The sequence below is a fragment of the Taudactylus pleione genome, unplaced genomic scaffold (genome assembly GCF_031769625.1).
Source record: "Taudactylus pleione unplaced genomic scaffold, aTauple2 ptg000218l, whole genome shotgun sequence".
NCBI lineage: Eukaryota > Metazoa > Chordata > Amphibia > Anura > Myobatrachidae > Taudactylus > Taudactylus pleione.
In genome coordinates this window covers 6,790,823-6,811,698 of record NW_028284620.1, presented here as the reverse complement: position 1 = coordinate 6,811,698, position 20,876 = coordinate 6,790,823, and positions in this window count along the sequence as shown.

Below are 20,876 nucleotides of genomic sequence, written 5' to 3'. Positions count from 1 at the left end.
GAAATACGATCTGCTTTACTAAAAATAAGTGATACTTAGGGCTTGGAGTAGAATTTTACGAATTCTGCTCCAATTGCCCTGTAATAACTATAGGTGATACTAAAATAATGTGAAAAGGGTGTGACAACACCCTTTTTCACATTATTTTAGTAAAAATAATGTTGATAAATAGAGCCCTAAGTGTGAGATGCCCATACTAGTGTATGGGGACGCCGGTTCAAATTGGTGCACAAAGTTTAGCAGGAAATATCTGTGATATCTCCTGTGTTATCTTTATGATGAATACACCGTTCCTTAATTTCTGCAAAGGTAGGTGAAAATATAAATTTTCTTCTACTTTTGTAGAAATTAAGTGATGATGAATATGGCCCTAAAACACTTAGGGGCCTATTCATTATCACTTCATTTCTAGATAGGTGAAAATTAACATTTTCATCTGCAATTGTAGAAATTAAGTTATCGGGCCATTCATCAAGAAGGTAAAGTAGTAGGTATCACAGATATCTCCTGCTTACCTTCCTTTGGCGGAATAGCCCGCTGTCCCCATACACTAGTATCACAGCTATCTCCTACTTACCTTCCTTTGGTGGATTGGCCCACTGTCCCCATACACTAGTATCACATATATCTCCTACTTAACTTCCTTTGGCGGAATGGTCCGCAGTCCCCATACACTAATATCATAGATATCTCCTACTTACCTTCCTTTGGTGGATTGGCCCGCTGTCCCCATACATTAGTATCACAGATATCTCCTACTTACCTTCCTTTGGCAGAATGGCCTGCTGTCCCCATACACTAGTATCACAGCTATCTCCTACTTACTTTCCTTTGGTGGATTGGCCCACTGTCCCCATACACTAGTATCACAGAAATCTCCTACTTACCTTCCTTTGGTGGATTGGCCCGCTGTCCCCATACACTAGTATTGGGACAGAATTCATCATGCTCCAAAAATACAAAAATTTCGGAGCTTGATTGCGGGAGCTTTTTCAGATGGCGAGTGCTCCCGCTGCCCGCTCTTTCCCTATGGGAATGAGTCCCGGGTTGCGAAAAGGCATCCTTTAGGATCCCTTCGTCCCTGTCCGGCTCCTTCCGCTGGACGTCTGGGCTCTTGTGCGCATACGTGACCTGTAGGTCACGCATGCGCACTAGTGTCACTGCTCCGAAACACTTTGGGACTTGGTACACATTAGATGATAGATAGTCTTGAGGCAGATCACAATGATATATCGGGCACATCGTCTAATGTGCACCCACAATTGAGCACCCCCGTGGAGTCTAATGATGGATGGAACAAGGCAATCTTGCAAGGCGGTCACCCACAGCTATAAGAGCGGCCAGGAGGCCGCTCTAAAGATTCAGAAGAACGGCCCTGATTCAGAGCGAGCGCTCTGGCAGAGCGTCTGGCTCTGAATCAGGGCCTGTGTTTGATAAATGACAGCTAGGAGCTAATTGGTTGTTGCTTTATCGCTTACAATTTTATCTCTCTCCAAGCTTTATTAACTCTCCTCTCGTCCGTTTGAACGCCGTTTTATGGGCGTGCATTAATTAGCCACTGCGATTGCATATGAGAGCTCTCTGCATGTGAGTAGACATGCAGTGTCTGCGGCTGGTCAGACTTGTTGTAAATGCTGCATACCTGTGCAATGTGCTTCGATGGTACCGATATTTACACAGAAGAGTCAATTTGGACAGATATGAGGAAGAAGCAGTGGGCGTATTTATGCTGGGTGAACTGTGGCAGGCATTAGCAGATTTTCACAGCCGCATTTCGTACGGGACTGCTACCGCGTTTGCAACTGCATGCACTGCTGAATCAGGCCCTCAGTCTGTTGCATTAAACACTCCCTAACAGCCGAGCAGTGTGAACCCAGCTTGACCCCATGTGAGCCCCCTGCAAGCCCCTTACACACTGTGCTAGAAATATCTCAGTGTGTACGGACTTCTATGGGATTGGGAGGTCGGCCCGATAAATATTAAACAGCACATAAGATGTGACCTCCAGATCCCGGCTATTGCAGGAGCGTTATAAGTCACTTTTCGACTAACACTGCTGCAACGGTCCTGCATACATTACACACCTATACAATCGTCGGCCGAATCACCCGATATCGGGTGACCGGGCCGAGGATTGTGTAAATGTATACCTAGCATAACAAGTACAAACGTATCACATTTTAGATTTAACATATTAAGGTACAGGGCATGGGCGTAACTTCCTTAGGAGTAAGGGGTGCAGCTGCTATGGGGCCCAGAGCTGAGGTTGGCTCATCTTCCTTGTCAAAAGTACAGGTGTTATATACATTTTTCATTTTGCTATGGGGCCTTCAATTACATAGTTACGCCATGGTACAGGGATTGGGATATAATAACAAAACATACAACAAATGACAAGTTAAAATAAATGTACAGTCATAAAGAAAAGAGGTTAAATATTACAGAGGTATAAAACTTATGCAATACAATCTATATGTCAGGAACCAGGTAGACATAATATGGACAGTCCCTCAATTTGAGCAAATCCCCAGAGATGACAAATTGGCAATTTATCCAAAGAGCATTAAACATTTTTCAGTGGGGTGCAGTGTAGAGGCCAAATGTAATAGGGTGTCAGTTTTAGTAACAGTACAATCTCGCAGCTTCTCGCATTTTTTAAAGGTGCGAGTTTGTTCTGTGACTCGCAAATTCAATAGCCTGTGAACTTTTCGGCTCGAGGCTACTGCATTTGCGAGTTTTTCCCTGTGTAAATTGACACCTTTTAATGCGACTAGCATTAAAAGGTGCGAGTTATGCAGAAGCCATCACAGATCAATGAGATCAGTGATGGCTTCTGTGTGTGTTTACGAAAAAAAAATTACGTGCACCCCCTCCCCAAAAGCATAACCAGCCCCGGGCATTATAAAGCCTGTCCTGGTTCTAAAAATACAGCGGCCAAAATGCGTAGGGGGCCCCTGTATGTTAAGAACCAGCACAGGGCTTTGTTGAGCTGGTCCTGGTTCTGGAAAATCAGGGGACAAAACAAGTAGGGGTCCCCTAAAAAGTACAAAACCAGCACCAAACTCTTACTAGCGGGGGGATAATGCCACAACCAAGGAAAACCTTTCACTGGTTTCCCCGGCCAAAGCATTACCCCTGACGCTAGTCAGCCCAGACCGGGGATCCCTGGAGAGGGGGACCTCTTTATTGGGGGGGTGCTATCCCCAGCACCCTAAGACGATGGGTGCCGGGTTGATAGTGTTAGTGTTTTGTGTAAATTAAAGGGTTAAATATTGTCTTTAGATGTAGAACCTGTCAAAGCTGGATAATTGGCTGAGACAGAATCAGTTTAAAATTAGATTGGAACGACGCCATCTTGCAAATGGCCACAAGACACCATCTTAAAAATGAGGTCTGCACGACGCCATTTTGCAAATGGCCGCCCAGCGCCATTTTAGAGAAACTCACACTTAAGTACATACAGCGATGCTATTATTAGCATCATGCGTTCGCATATTCCACCATAACCCATACACACATTAAATACGCACCGTTGCGCTGTTAACACGACGCACATTAGCGAATGCATAATACCCCGCATGCGAACACTGTTTATTAGCTTCATGCGTACGCATCTGCCCCAAGTTAAAAGTCCTCACTACATAAATACAGAAGCGCCCTTTTTCCCAAACCCCTCATACTTACACACTGCACACTTACATAAAAGGTTCCATAGTTTCAAAGTGTATTATTCAAGGTTTATTCAGTAATTATTAATGTTGTGAAATAAAGATTAGTTGATATCTAAGGTTTAGTACATAATAAGTAGATCATGTTTGGTGCCATTCTGATCCGTTGTATATTTGCAGATCTCCGGTACTATCGGTGGGGAAATCCCTACAAGCTTCTGCAAGTTATGAACTATAGGGAATTAGGTGATAGAATGTACAATGTATGAAGTGTTCATTGCTTAGTTATGCGGCAAGAAAAAGTACACAAAGGGCGGAATTCAATTGTTTTTGCGGCCCGCATCTCCCGTCTAAAGTGTCAGGAGATCGCAGACCGCTATGCAACTGTCCCAGATTTTCGTGCTGATCGCGCCCAAAGTGGTCGGGTTTAGCCGCGTAAAGCAGCTAAACCTGACCAACGTGCTGGGCGCGATCGCGAAAAGTGATGTTTGGGCGCCCAAACATGTCACTTTTCGCACATTTCAGCTCTCATCCCCCAGGGGCTGCGAGCTAAAATGTAGCACTGCCAGCAGATCGTGCCCAACAGGAGCAAGAATTTAATAGCTCCGTCGGGCGCGATGGGGGGCAGAAATCAATTGAATTCTGCCCAAAGAGCCACTGGGAGGCTGAACTTCTCAAATACAAACAGACCAATGAACTATGTCGTAACAGAAGACCAGGACCAAGAAAACTGTTGAATGCTAATATGACCCTTATCAAAAGCCAATGAGATTGTGTTTGCCTGTTTGCATTTTGTACAGAGGGTATATCAATATCACCATATAATATAGAATATATTAAAACCTATATATATATTAAAAACAAATCCTTACACAACTAGAATCCAGAGAGGGTCAGGTCCCAGAACAAGTTTACATAGAAACTAGGGGTGGGCGGGTTCGGATTTCAGAAATCCGAACCCCCCCCGAGCCCTCCCGATCCGAGGCCGATCCGAGTCAGGCTTGACTTTTCCCGCCTGACTCAGATCTGAAATCGAGGCAAAACGTCATCATCCCGCCTTCCGGGTCACGCGGGTTTTGGATCCTATATAAAGTATCCGCGTCGGCGCCATTTTCTCACTCGGCTGTGGACAGTGAAGAGGGAGGGTGGGAGTTAGGGCTGGCTGGGCTGTGTAGTGTAGTGTAGTGCAGAGTAGTGTTGTGCTGTGCTGTGCTGCGCTGTGCTGCTGTTGTCCATAGGGGCTGTGTCCACTACTTCAAAGTCCATAGGGGCTGGCTGTGTTGTGCTGTGCTGCTGTTGTCCATAGGGGCTGTGTCCACTACTTCAAAGTCCATAGGGGCTGGCTGGACTGTGTTGTGCAGTCAGTTGTCCATAGGGGCTGTATCCACTCCTAAGTCCTGTGCAGTGTCCCAGTCCTAAAGGGGTGCTGTAGTGTTGTCCAGGGGGTACTTTGTCCGTCAGCTGTGATCCCCCCAAGTGCTAAAAAAAATATATTTTTTCTGTGTTTGTGAATTGTGTGCGCAGTAGCCACACGTGCATCAACAAAGTAGTGCCAAGCGTGCGCCTGTGCCATAAGTAAAGGGCCGGCTGGCTTGACCGTTAAAGGGTGCTGTAACCCCCAAAGTACACTCCAAACCAAATAAAAAAATATTTTCTGTGTTTGTGAATTGTGTGCGCAGTAGCCGCACGTGCATCAACAAAGTAGTGCCAAGCGTGCGCCTGTGTCATAAGTAAAGGGCCGGCTGGCTTGACCGTTAAAGGGTGCTGTAACCCCCAAAGTACACTCCAAACCAAATAAAAAAATATTTTCTGTGTTTGTGAATTGTGTGCGCAGTAGCCGCACGTGCATCAACAAAGTAGTGCCAAGCGTGCGCCTGTGTCATAAGTAAAGGGCCGGCTGGCTTGACCGTTAAAGGGTGCTGTAACCCCCAAAGTACACTCCAAACCAAATAAAAAATTATTTTCTGTGTTTGTGAATTGTGTGCGCAGTAGCCGCACGTGCATCAACAAAGTAGTGCCAAGCATGCGCCTGTGTCATAAGTAAAGGGCCGGCTGGCTTGACCGTTAAAGGGTGCTGTAACCCCCAAAGTACACTCCAAACCAATTAAAAAAATATTTTCTGTGTTTGTGAATTGTGTGTACTGTGGCTGCATGTGCATCAACAAAGGAGCAGCGCCAAGCGTGCGCCTGTGTCCCATAAGTTAAGAGCCGGCTGGCTCATTTCTTAAAGGGTGGTGTAACCCACAAAGTGCACTACTCTCCAGCAAAAATAAAAAAATATTTTCTGTGTTTGTGTGCGCCTTAGCCGCACGTATATATCAATATAACATAAATGGAGGACCAAACTTTCTCCGATAAAAATAAAATAGGGAAAGATCAAGAACCACTTCCTCCTAGTGCTGTTGCTGCTGCTGGGAGTTGTTCATCATCCCAGAGAGGAAGTAGGAACACCACTACTTTTACTAAACAATTGACCCTCCAACAGTCCCTAGCGATGAGGATGAAGTATGACAGCAGTCATCCTGAAGCAAAACGTATAACTGAGGCTTTGACTGCTATGTTGGTGTTAGACGTGCATCCGGTATCCGCCATTAGTGCAGTGGGATTTAGACAATTGATGGAGGTAGTGTGTCCCCGGTTCCAAATCCCGTCTAGATTCCACCTGCATCCTCAAAGCAGCAGCGACAAGCATGCGTCTGTCTGTTAAAGGGTGGTGTAACCCTCAAAGTGCGCTCCACAAACAATAAAAAAATTCTTCTTTTTTTTTCTGTCTTTGTGAATTGTGTGGGCTGTAGCCGCACTTGCATCCTCAAAGCAGCAGCGACAAGCGTGCGTCTGTCTGTTAAAGGGTGGTGTAACCCTCAAAGTGCGCTCCACAAACAATAAAAAAGTTCTTTTTTTTTCTGTCTTTGTGAATTCTGTGGGCTGTAGCCACACTTGCATCCTCAAAACAGCAGCAACAAGCGTGCGTCTGTCTGTTAAAGGGTGGTGTAACCCTCAAAGTGCGCTCCACGAACAAAAAAATTCTTCTTTTTTTTTCTGTCTTTGTGAATTGTGTGGGCTGTAGCCGCACCTGCATCCTTAAAACAGCAGTGACAAGCGTGCGTCTGTCTGTTAAAGGATTACATCGGTGACAGCATCCAAGTAGGCATGTCAGACAGTCCATACCTGTACTGGCAGGAAAAAGAATTGGAGGTCCCTGTACAAACTGGCTCTATTTTACTTGAGTTGCCCCCTCCTCCAGTGTGTACTCCGAAAGAGTGTTTAGTGCAGCCGGGAACCTTGTCAGCGAAAGGCATAGGAGGTTGCTTTCACAAAATGTGGAGAAGATGTTATGTTCATAAAATGAATTATCAACTCTTCCAGGGAGACCAGCCTCCAGAACGTACTGAGGGACCTGTGGTTGTGGATTCCAGCGGGGACGAATTAATACTCTCTGAGGATGAGGATGTACACAACACTGAAGAGGGTGAGGAATCGGTGGATGAGGAGGATGAGGACGACATCTTGCCTCCGTAGAGCCAGTTTGTGCAGGGACAGATTAATTGCCAGCTTGTTTTGTGGGGGCCCAAACGAACCAATCATTTCAGCCACAGTCGTGTGGCAGACCCTGGCGCTGAAATGTTTGGTTTGTTAAAGTGTGCATGTCCTGTTTATACAACATAAGGGTGGGTGGGAGGGCCCAAGGACAATTCCATCTTGCACCTCTTTTTTTTCTTTGCATTATGTACTGTTTGGGGCCTAGTTTTTCAAACTGCCATCCTGTCTGCCACTGCAGTGTCACTCCTAGATGGACCACGTGTTTGTGCCGCCCACTCGTATCTCTTAGCATAGTCATCCAGCTACCTCGGTGCAACCTTTTGGATATAAAAACACTATTGTGAGGTGTGAGGTGTTCAGAATAGACTGGAAATGAGTGGAAATTAAGGTTATTGAGGTTAATAATAGCACAGGAGCAGAAAAACACACAAATTCTGTGATTTTAGCTGTTTTTATGCCCAGAACCCAAAACACGGAAGGGTGGTTTTGGCAAAACCAATCCATATCCAAAACACGAAGAAAGATCCAGATCCAAAACCAAAACACAAAACACGAAAAGTGGCCGGTGCACACCCCTAATAGAAACCAGCATATCAAAAGATGGCTATGAGAAACTACAATCTAATTAGCATTTGTATACCAGTGGCCTGCTCTCACACTGTTGGGATAGGAGTTTCAAGTAGGGGGTTTGGGAGGCCCTTGTATGGAGTATGGCATTCATACTGGGGATACTCCCAGTGAAAATACATGCTGGCAGAGACACTTGGAGTAGTGAACTGAGGGAGTCATTCAGACCCGCTCGCGAGCGCAGGACGCTCGCAAGCGGGTCGATGTTCCTCCAATGCACATGCGCACAACGGAGGGACCTCCGTCGTGCGCATGCGCGAGACTCGGATAGCGACAGCCAAGCTGTCGCTACGGGTCTCGCACCAAAGGGGGTGTGCTGTCGATGGTGACTGACAGCATGCCCCCTTTAGTGGGCGTGCCAGGGGCGTGGTTACCAGACGGAGGCGTTCCCATGGGAACGCCTACCGTCTGAGTCCGGCCCCACTGACATCACTAGTGATGTCAGTGGGAGTGATTTTGGCTCTGATAGAGCCAAAATCACTCCAGGGCTTGCGGCAACGAGACCCTACCACAAGGGTCTCGTCGCAAGCCCGATGGTCTTGACCATCACGACCATCTTTTTGGCCGCTCGCATATGCTGTGGGTGGTCACCCACAGCTATGCGAGCGGCCAGGAGGCCGCTCCATTTTAAGGTAGGAGGGCACTGATTCAGAGCAAGCGCTCTGGTCAGAGCATCCGGCTCTGAATCAGGCCCTGAGAGAGAGAGGTCTTCCTCTCACAAGGCAACCAAAAATGGGACTTTGTACTCCTGGAAGTATATTGTTGTTAAACTGTACAGTAGTTAGTCTATTTGGGTCTCTGTAGCTAGTTGTGTGTTTTTATCTGTAATGTAGCTTATAAAGATTGCATGTAACAAGTTTGTAGTTAAAGGAATTCATAAGTCTGTGTTAGCATACAGTGGATGATATAGTGTGATCTTGCCTGTAAGATTATCATCCACGCTGCAGGGTACAATTGTTTTTTTGTAGTGTGTGAAACAGAACTATGGTATTTGTAATGATCGGTGTTGGTTGATATAATTGTTTGAGATCTGCTGGTGAGCTGTGTTAGGACCTAGAAGCAAGTACTTGATTCATTGGAATGGTGAATTATTAGTAGTGTGATTATGGCAATAAGACTGGCATAGGTTTGGTGTTATTTCAGTGTTATGATAGAATTGTGTATTGTGAGTACTGGTATTTTGGCTACTATATGGTAATTACTATCTGAGTAAGTTTGTATAGTATCATGAATGTAATCATAGGCTGGTATCAGTGTTATATCATGGAACTTTAATTAATAACAGCTTTGAATGGTACAAGTAATAACCGCGTGTAAGGTAGTCTGCAGTTTTGTTAAAGATGGCTGCCAGCAAGTGGGTTAGACAATGGCATTACATGTGATACTCCCCTCCCCCCCCATTGAAACATGTGCTTGATTCATGGAAGTTGTGAATTAATAGTCATGTTATTATAGTTATAATTCTACTCAGTTTTGTTGTTGTATAGTACAAATAGGTTGTTGTAGTTATTATAATTGTGATCATTAATGGATATATGATTTACAGAGATACAACATAATGTGAGTTTTCTTACTTCCAAAATGGAGTGTATTATGTGAGTTTTCAAAATGGAGTTTGTCTAGAGACCATGCGGTTTGGACAATAGGGCATGTGTCATTCTCAACCCCCCACACACACACCCACACACACACCCTCATCAGCTATCTTGAACATTTGCTCTCAGCAGACATGTGCTCTCAGCAGACCTCTCTCTCTCTCTCTCCCCCTCTCTCTCTCTCTCTCTCTCATATTGTATGGTTGTATTTTGAAGTTTAATCACTGTTTTATGCATATGTATATCAACTGTACATAGTCATTGTATAAATATATTTGCGCTTATTGTATTTAGATTACAGCGTGTACCAATCTGTACTTTTCTTGAATAATAACCTTTGTGCGTTGGAAACACATTTCAAAGTCTGAAGGCATTTATTTACTGTATGACTGCGTACGCAAATAGCGACAATTCTAGAAGGTATAGGCAGGATTTAGAAGGTATAGGCAGGTTTTAGAAGATATAGGCAGGAGCGTATAGAGGTTTAAATCCAGTATCGTTAGTTGGTAGCTCGAAGTGTTAATCTCGCAACCGGTCTGTACCACTCGGTATCGAACTCTCAGCAAAAGGGGGGAGGCGCCTGACAGGAGAACGCATTGTGCGTTCGGAATCTGTTACTACCGTTGTAGCTGAGAGTGCGCTACTGGTTACTGTGACTTTAGGAGCGCTGATTAAGAATCCAGGAGCGGGGGAGCAAAAAGTTTGTTTTCCTTCGTTGATAGGTTGTTTTTCCGTTTTATTTTGTGTGTCAAAAAAAGGGGGAAGTCGCATTCTTGCGTACGCAGCTGAGTTGTATTATTTCATATGCAGCGAAGTCGCATTTTTGCGTACGCAGCTAAGTTGTAATATAACTTAAAGTCATAATACGGTTGTGTAGTAGTCACATTATTGTGTATGCGACTAGTCGTACAATAGCGTATGCGTATTTCCATGCCATGTGTTTTAAACAAAGCCGTTGAGATTACATTATCAATTGTTGCCAATATTTGGGTTAACGTGTATTTTTCTGCACAGGAAAAAAGTGTGTAACTGTGAGTATTTGTTTAGGGTGTAACACAGGTCCTAAATGTTAAGGGTATTGTATGATCCTTAAGGGCTAGGTGCAGGAGTTAGCCTAGCTGCTCGGTAGTAGCTACCATTCTATACACATCAGCAGGTGTACATGTTGTCTTTGTCATAGGGACCGACTCTCAGTGTGATTGCAGTGTTTAGTAATTAGGTTGGGTTACTTGAGCATTGTAATTGAGCCGCACTGGAAACTTGTGATTGTAAACTGAGAGATAATACGTGAGTGAGAGCATCTAGAAATTTCTTCCATAGGTGAGTGGGAGTATCTAGAAATTTCTTCCATAGGTGAGTGGGAGCATCTAGAAATTTCTTCCATAGGTGTGTGGGCGCATCCTGTTAATATCGTCCGCAGGTAAGTGAAAGTATCTTGACTGTCTTTCACCAGTTTATCTTTATTGAAAAACTTAGGGTTCTCCCAGGATGGGGGCCAAGCAAACGGTAGAGATGTTAGATGATTTGCTGCTGTTGCAAGCGCCGCTTGGGTCGGCATGACATATTATGCATACTAAGTACGGTGCCAATGCAACCAGGTATTGTGATTTATGGTTTAATATGATGAGGAAGAGTGTTAGGCCATTTCCTAGAATTGGTAACTTTGATAAGGAGATATTGAACAATGTCCGAGCTCACATCTGTTTGGTGCGTTCTCGAGTGAAAAAGATAAAATATAACGAATGTTTAAAATTGTGGCAGCATGAGGGGGATGCGTGGCTTAAAGGTGTGCAAGTGACGCCAACTAGCATTGCGAATGCATTACCAGAGAGAACACCAGCAGCGCTAAATTGCAATGCGTGCAAGCCGCGAAATAGTGCACACGCACAGCAAAGTAGTGCTGTGGAAGGTAATGTCAGTAGTTCACGCGCACCACCACTGCCGTATGCGGATGAGGGTGTAACAAGTAACTTGTACCCTCTCTTTAATAATCACAGGAAAAAAAAATCCCAAGAAGAGAGAGACCCAGAGCGAGAAGCCAATGGCTGACAGTATTCAAGCTCTTGAAACAGTGTCTTCACAGCCACCAGACACCTACTCAGCAGCACAGCTACAAGTCTTCAATACATACCATCCTGCACAGCCACATACTACACAACCCTAACACATATCACATACGGCCGTAAGACACATTCCATACGTAGTCACAACCTCCACATTCAACCCCTCAGCCAGTTCCATTCCACACTCCCCAACAAAAAAGAAAATGTTTTTATTTTATTTTCAGATTGCATTTACATATGGGGGGGTACTATCGAACAGCTGTTCCAATAACAGAACAGACGAAGCTGCAAAAAAAGGGGCAGCAGGTTCAAGAATAAATATGTCATACGGTTGATCAAAGGGTGACTTTTCCAAACTAGTGACATGCAGGAATTAATTGAGATGCAAAATTTGTGTTCCATACAGGAAAAGGTAGTCTGGAAATAAAAGGGATGTGAGCCGGAGTCCTCTGAACTCTGGAGAGATGGACAAGGTAAGCCAGTGGCTCCCAAGGCATATTACCCAAGCTTGGTTGAGGCAGTGCACGGTCTGACTCTGATCGGCTTGAGGAAAAAACGTTGGGAAAACAATGCCACCTGAGCCATCACACATCCCTCCGACGGACTGACCATTTCAGTTAATGCAAATTTAAAGCATCAAATTACTACCCTGCAGGAATCTCAAGTATGTAATAGTGTGCACTGATGTGTTTTCTAATTCACTGCTAAGAAAATTGTTCAGGAGTTTTGTATGCAGACGCGGTATCCCTAGAATTATTTAAAGTGATAGGGGTACCCATTTCACAGGTGTGGTCATCCAGAAGCATGTGTAAGTTGATGAGTAATAATAGCACCAGGACCACCCCAGGCCCCCTCTAAATCTGCCCCCTTTGAAATATTGTTTGGTAGACAACCTCATGTGATTATAAGTCCGCAGGAAGATCTGAAAAGTAACAACGCGGTAACTGTAAGGTATCTTATAACAATGAGTAACAGCTGAAACAGCAACAGCAGAAACTGAAATTGTTGTCACATGATATGCCTGAAACAAACTGTCGTGATGTTGAACCTGGAGAATTTGTTATGATCAGAAATTTCTTACGTTCAGGTTGTCTGACAGATCGGTGGGAAGGTCCGTATCAGGTGTTACTGACGAGTATGACTTAATTGAAGGTGGCGGAGAGAGATACCTGGGTCCATTCCACTCACTGTAAGGAGGTCAACCACCCGGTGGAGAGACAAGGTGGAATCGAAGCAGATAACGCAGACCTGATGATTGCATGCCTGTTCCGGGAAGGTTAAAGGTTACAGTGAGATACCTGAAATTTGTAGATCCTTGTGTTAGAAATGGCTTGGCCTGCTGCGGTTATCTTTCATGTTTTCTCCCAGAGTTCTCATTATCCTGGGTTGTTTCGGGATCTTTGGTTTCTGTGACAGATGACAGAGGACGGAGAGGGGAGCTGATGGTGATATCGATGGAGTGGAGTTGGGAGCCATACAGACACACACGGGCGGTATCTGACCAAACTCAGTACTGTAATTGTTTATGTTATTTGGGAAGAATACTTCCAGATATTACACATGGTGAAATGCTTGGTATCCATAAAAACACACTATCCCCATATCTTTACACACAGTATGATAAAGTGTGGAAAGTAAACAGAGAAATTGAGGATAGTGGTAACTGATAGTAGAATGGATACCAAAGTAAATGTAGAACTGCATTACAACCCTGAACTAGAAGGTACCATCGGATTATGTATAAAATTTAGACATGCATAAAATGTATTATTAAAATGTTATTTTAAACATCTCAAACAATGTAAGTCCCTATTCCCCCTCAAGACTTCCTTTATAGGATTGGTGCATCACCACATCCTTTCCCATGATCTTCCAAGATTCGCGGTGTGCGTATAAGGGTAGTTTTATGTCCCTTCCTAGAGACACATTATTGATGGATTAAGAACCACCTTGTGCCATCCCATAATATAACATTAAAATGATATGTAAGCCTAAATTAAATATAAGATCAGTGTATGATAGCATGTTGGTTGCTATCAAAGGGTGGACTGTCAAAGCTGGATAATTGGCTGAGACAGAATCAGTTTAAAATTAGATTGGAACAACGCCATTTTGCGAATGGCCGCCCAGCGCCATTTTAGAGAAACGCACACTTAAGTACATACAGCGATGCTATTATTAGCATCATGCGATCGCATATTCCACCATAACCCATACACACATTAAATACGTACCGTTGCATTATTAACATAATGCACATTAGCGAATGCATAATACCCCGCATGTGAATGCTGTTTATTAGCTTCATGCGTACGCATCTGCCCCAAGTTAAAAGTCCTCACTACATAAATACAGAAGTGCCCTTTTTCCCAAACCCCTCATACTTACACACTGCACACTTACATAAAAGGTTCCATAGTTTCAAAGTGTATTATTCAAGGTTTATTCAGTAATTATTAATGTTGTGAAATAAAGATTAGTTGATATCTAAGGTTTAGTACATAATAAGTAGATCATGTTTGGTGCCATTCTGATCCGTTGTATATTTGCAGATCTCCGGTACTATCGGTGGGGAAATCGCTACAAGCATCTGCAAGTTATGAACTATAGGGAATTAGGTGATAGAATGTACAATGTATGAAGTAGGGGTGTGCACCAGCCACTTTTCGTGTTTTGGTGTTGGATCTGGATCTTTCTTCATGTTTTGGATCTGGATTGGTTTTGCCCAAACCACCCTTCCGTGTTTTGGGTTCTGGGTTTTGTGTTTTGGATCTGTTTTTTTTTTTAAAAAAAGCATAAAAACAGCTAAAATCACAGAGTTTGTGGGTTTTTCTGCTCCTATGCTATTATTAACCTCAATAACCTTAATTTCCACTCATTTCCAGTCTATTCTGAACACCACACACCTCACAATAGTGTTTTTATGTCCAAAAGGTTGCAACGAGGTAGCTGGATGACTATGCTAAGCGACACGAGTGGGCGGCACAAACACGTGGCCCATCTAGGAGTGACACTGCAGTGGCAGACAGGATGGCAGTTTGAAAAACTAGGCCCCAAACAGTACATAATGCAAAGAAAAAAAAGAGGTGCAAGATGGAATTGTCCTTGGGCCCTCCCACCCACCCTTATGTTGTATAAACAGGACATGCACACTTTAACAAACCAATCATATCAGCGCCAGCGTCTGCCACACGACTGTGGCTGAAATGATTGGTTCGTTTGGGCCCCCACAAAACAAGCTGGCAATTAATCTGCCCCTGCACAAACTGGCTCTACGGAGGCAAGATGTCGTCCTCATCCTCCTCATCCACCGATTCCTCACCCTCTTCAGTGTTGTGTACATCCTCATCCTCACAGAGTATTAATTCGTCCCCGCTGGAATCCACCACCACAAGTCCCTCTGTACGTTCTGGAGGCTGGTCTCCCTGGAAGAGTTGATAATTAATTTTTATGAACATCATCTTCTCTACATTTTGTGGAAGCAACCTCCTACGCCTTTCGCTGACAAGGTTCCCGGCTGCACTAAACACTCTTTCGGAGTACACACTGGAGGAGGGGGCAACTCAAGTAAAATAGAGCCAGTTTGTACAGGGGCCTCCAAATTGCTTCTTTTTCCTGCCAGTACAGGTACGGACTGTCTGACATGCCTACTTGGATGCTGTCACCGATGTAATCCTCCACCATTCTGTCAATGGTGACAGTATCATATGCAGTGACAGTAGACTTGTCAGAAATTGTTGGCACGTCCTTCAGTCCGGACCAGATGTTCAAACCGGCCCTTGACTTATGACACAGGCGCACGCTTGGCGCTGCTGTTGTGTTGATGCACGTGCGGCTACTGTGCATACATTTCGCACACAAACACAGAAAAAAAAGAATTGTGTATTTTTTGTGGAGTGCACTTTGGGGGTTATACCACCCTTTAACAGACTTATGGGACACAGGCGCACGCTTGGCGCTGCTCGTTTGTTGATGCACGTACAGTGCACACAATTCACAAACACAGAAGAAAATGTTTTATTTTTGTTGGAGTGCACTTTGGGGGTTACACCACCCTTTAATAGACAGACGCACGCTTGTCGCTGCTGCTTTGAGGATGCAGGTGCAGCTACAGCCCACACAATTCACAAAGACAGAAAAAAAAAGAATTTTTTATTTTTTGTGGAGCGCACTTTGAGGGCTACACCACCCTTTATCAGACAGACGCATGCTTGTCGCTGCTGCTTTGAGGATGCAGGTGCAGCTACTGCACATACATTTCACACACAATCACAGAAAAAAAGAAGATTATTTTATTTTGGTTGGAGCGCACTTTGGGGGTTACACCACCCTTTAACAGACAGACGCACGCTTGTCACTGCTGCTTTGAGAATGCAGGTGCAGCTACAGCCCACACAATTCACAAAGACAGAAAAAAAAAAGAAGAATTTTTTATTTTTTGGAGTGCACTTTCGGGGTTACAGCACCCTTTAACGGACAAGCCATCCGGCCCTTTACTTATGGGACACAGGCGCACGCTTGGCACTGATGCACGTGCAGCCACAGTGCACACAATTCACAAACACAGAAAATAAGTTTTTATTTTGTTTGGAGAGCACTTTGGGTGTTACAGCACCCTTTAACAGTCAAGGCAGCCGGCCCTTTACTTATGACACAGGCGCACGCTTGGCGTTACTTTGTTGATGGACGTGCGGCTACTGAGCACACAATTCACAAACACAGAAAAAGAAAAAAAAATTTTTGGAGTGCACTTTGGGGGAGCACCCCTGATGCACAGATCACCCCCTGGACAACACTACAGCACCCCTCTAGGACTACAGCCTTTATGGGACACTGCACAACACCGTACAGCCAGCCCCTATAGACTTTGGAGTGGACACAGCCCCTATAGACAACTGACTGCACAACACAGCACAGCCAGCCCCTATGACAGCAGCACAACACAGCCCAGCCAGCCCCTATGGACAACAGCAGCACAACACAGCCCAGCCAGCCCCTATGGACAACAGCAGCACAACACAGCCCAGCCAGCCCCTATGGACAACAGCAGCACAACAGAGCCCAGTCAGCCCCTATGGACTGAGTGGTCACAGCCCCTATGAACAACAGCAGCACAACACAGCCCAGCCAGCCCTAGCTCCCACCCTCCCGCTTCACTGTCCACAGCCGGAGTGAGAAGTGGCGCCGACGCGGGGACCTTTTATAGAATCCAAAACCCGTGAGATCCGGAAAGCGGGATGATGATGTTTTGCCTCGATTTCAGTTCCGAGTCAGGCGGGAAAAGTCGAGCCTGACTCGGATACGACTCGGATCAGGGGGACTCGGGGGGGCGTTCGGATTTCAAAAATCCGAACCCGCTTATCCCTAGTATGAAGTGTTCATTGCTTGGTTATGCGGCAGGAAAAAGTACACAAAGAGCCACTGGGAGGCTGAACTTCTCAAGTACAAACAGACCAATGAACTATGGCCCTCATTCAGAGCCGTTCGCTATTTGCGTTCGTTCGTTCAAAAACAAGGGGTGGCTATGCAAATGATCCGTTCGCACATTGCAGTCTGTTCACACCTCTAAGTCTGAACGAGCGAGCAAAACATACGCTCTTTTATTTCTGAAAAACGCCCCCTGGCCGCTCGCACCATACGTCATGTCTGCTATTTATTAGATTAATCGAGTACATCGAACAGGATATGAACTGCTCGCTATTCTTGTGGTTGGTTTTTTCAACCGCTATTTTGCGAGCAGTTCTGAGTTAAAAAAAACCAAATGACGTGGTCATTGACGCTGCTATATTAATTATGCACACCCATAAAACGCCCGTTTTGACCTTTAAGCACGTCTGCGATCGGATCTCCACTCCCCGTTTTCAAGCACCTTCCCCTGTTACCACCCACATACGCCTCATTCTGTCACTCAAAATAGCAGGCACTCGCTATATTGCGTACAAATGATTTTCGGCCGCACTGACTGGTTCGCGCATGCGTACTAAAAACCGTACGCATGCGCAGATGTGCAAACATCGCTCGGAACGAGCATACTGCCGATAGCGAGTGGCTCTGAATGAGGGCCTATGTTGTAACAGAAGACCAGGACCAAGAAAACTATTGAATGCTACTATGACCCTTATCAAAAGCCAATGAGATTGTGTTTGCCTGTTTGCATTTTGTACAGAGGGTATATCAATATCACCATATAATATAGAATATATTAAAACCTATATATATATATATTAAAAACAAATCCTTACACAACTAGAATCCAGAGAGGGTCAAGTCCCAGAACAAGTTTACATAGAAACCAGCATATCAAAAGATGGCTAAGAGAAACTACAATCTAATTAGCATTTGTATACCAGTGGCCTGCTCTCACACTGTTGGGATAGGAGTTTCAAGATGGGGGTTTGGGAGGCTCTTTTTATGGAAATGGCCTCACAGGTGAGGGGAGGAGTATGGCATTCACACTGGGGACACTCCCAGAGAAAATAGGCTGAGAACACACATGCTGGCAGAGACACTTGGAGTAGTGAACTGAGAGAGAGAGGTCTTCCTCTCACAAGACAACCAAAAATGGGACTTTGTACCCCTGGAAGTATATTGTTAAACTGTACAGTAGTCTGTTTGAGTCTCTGTAGCTAGTTGTGTGTATTTATCTGTAATGTAGCTTATAAAGATTGTATGTAACAAGTTTGTAGTTAAAGGAATTCATAAGTCTGTGTTAGCATACAGTGGATGATATAGTGTGATCTAGCCTGTAAGATTATCATCCACGCTGCAGGGTACAATTGTTTTTTTGTAGTGTGTGAAACAGAACTATGGTATTTGTAATGATCGGTGTTGGTTGATATAATTGTTTGAGACCCGCTGGTGAGCTGTGTTAGGACCTAGAAGCAAGTGCTTGATTCATTGGAATGGTGAATTATTAGTAGTGTGATTATGGCAATAAGACTGGCATAGGTTTGGTGTTATTTCAGTGTTATGATAGAATTGTGTATTGTGAGTACTGGTATTTTGGCTACTATATGGTAATTACTATCTGAATAAGTTTGTATAGTATTATGAATGTAATCATAGGCTGGTATCAGTGTTATATCATGGAAGTTTAATTAATAACAGCTTTGAATGGTATAAGTAATAATCGTGTGTAAGATAGACACTGCAGTTTTTGTTAAAGATGGCTACCAGCACGTGGGTTAGACAATGGCATTACATGTGATACTCCCCTCCCCCCCCCATTGAAACATGTGCTTGATTCATGGAAGTTGTGAATTAATAGTCTTGTTATTATAGTTATAATTCTACTCAGTTTTGTTGTTGTATAGTACAAATAGGTTATTGTAGTTATTATAATTGTGATCATTAATGGATATATGATTTACAGAGTTACAACATAATGTGAGTTTTCTTACTTCCAAAATGGAGTGTATTATGTGAGTTTTCAAAATGGAGTTTGTCTAGAGACCATGCGGTTTGGACAATAGGGCATGTGTAATTCTCAACCCCCCACACACACACCCACACACACCCCCTCATCAGCCATCTTGAACATGTGCTCTCAGCAGACATGTGCTCTCAGCAGACCTCTCTCTCTCTCTCTCTCATATTGTATGGTTGTATTTTGACGTTTAATCACTGTTTTATGCATATGTATATCAACTGTACCTAGTCATTGTATAAATTTATTTGTGCTTATTGTATTTAGATCACAGCGTGTACCTATCTGTACTTTTCTTGAATAATAAACTTTGTGCGTTGGAAACACATTTCAAAGTCTGAAGGCATTTATTTACTGTATGACTGCGTACACAAATAGCGACAATTCTAGAAGGTATAGGCAGGATTTAGAAGGTATAGGCAGGTTTTAGTAGGTATAGGCAGGAGCGTATAGAGGTTTAAATCCAGTATCGTTAAACCACACGTACCAGCAAGCCTCCCCCGCATGCTGGTATTTGGAGAACCACAAATACCAGCATGTGGGGCATTACGGGCCTGCTGGCACTTGTTTGTACTGTTACTAAAACTGACACCCTATTACATTTGGCCCTATAACTTCTGATACTTCACAGAAATGTAACTTCACAATCAATAACCACCAGCACATCGTTATATAAAAAGAATCACATATTTCTAGGGATAAACGTCAGCTCAGAAGATAAGCAATCGCTGTATGTTCCCTAATTATCAGTTCGTTATAATTCATACCCTTTATGTCATTGTTTTGAAACCTAACTTCTGAAATATGAAGAAACTTGATATGATGGTTCATATAATTTTTAATAACTGAACAAGACGACTGAGTTTTATGTACTCACAAAGCTCAGCCAAAGCAACCACTACACCACCATAGGGAGGAAATTATTTGATATTTGCTGGTAGTCTAGTGAGCCTCGGTGAGTTTGCAGCTGGAGAGGCCCCAGCGTCTTAGAAGAACCTCTGTCTAAAGGTGCGTACACACTAGACGATGTGCTCTCGATGCGATATTGTTAGCTATTTTCCTTGAACTCTCCCCGGAAGTCCAGGACACGATATGGTGCTAAAAAATGTCCTATCTGACTTAAGATCTATCATGCACAAACTCTATCTATTACACAAAATCGTGTATGAGATTGGCAAATCTTGCCTGCAGTAGGCAAGATCTGAAGATGCGATGTACAACCAGCGGGTATGCGCATTGGCATCGTGATCGTCAGTGGACACTCACAATTTGGACATATTTTACAAGATTTGTCATTCTGATGCGTCGAAATCAGGCGAATCGTGTAAAATATCGTCTAGTGTGTAGGCACCATAAGTCAGCCTAGGCTTACTGAAACGTTCGATGTGCGATCAATGTTTTTGATGTTTCTGCTTTTGTATGTAAGTGGAGGATGTGATACGCCGAGGTGGGTGTCTCAGTGCACAAGATATCAAGTCCACTGCATATGGAAACTAGAGATGTGCGCCGACCCCTCGTGTTTTGGTTTTGGCTCTCCCCTGGTTTTGGATCTGAATCTGGTTTTGGATTTTTTTCCTTGGTGTTTTGTTTTTAGGTTTTGGTTTTGGATCTGTATTTTCTCCAAAAAATGATATAAACAGCTAAAACCACATAATTTGGGCCTGTTTTTGTTCCTACAGTATTATTAACCTTAATAACAATCATTTTCAGGTATTTCTAGGCATTTTTAACCACCTCACAGCTCACAATATTGATTTTACTATTTTTCACCAATATAGGCCAAAAGCTGCAGAGAGCTGGCTGGCTAAAGTAAGCAACAGAACAGCAGCAAAAACGCATGGCAGTTTAAAAAAAATATAGGACATCTATGAAACATTACCACACAGCAGTGGCAGACAGGATGGCAGTTTAATAAACTATAATAATGTCAGTCGGCAATGCCCCAAATTGTGCCAAA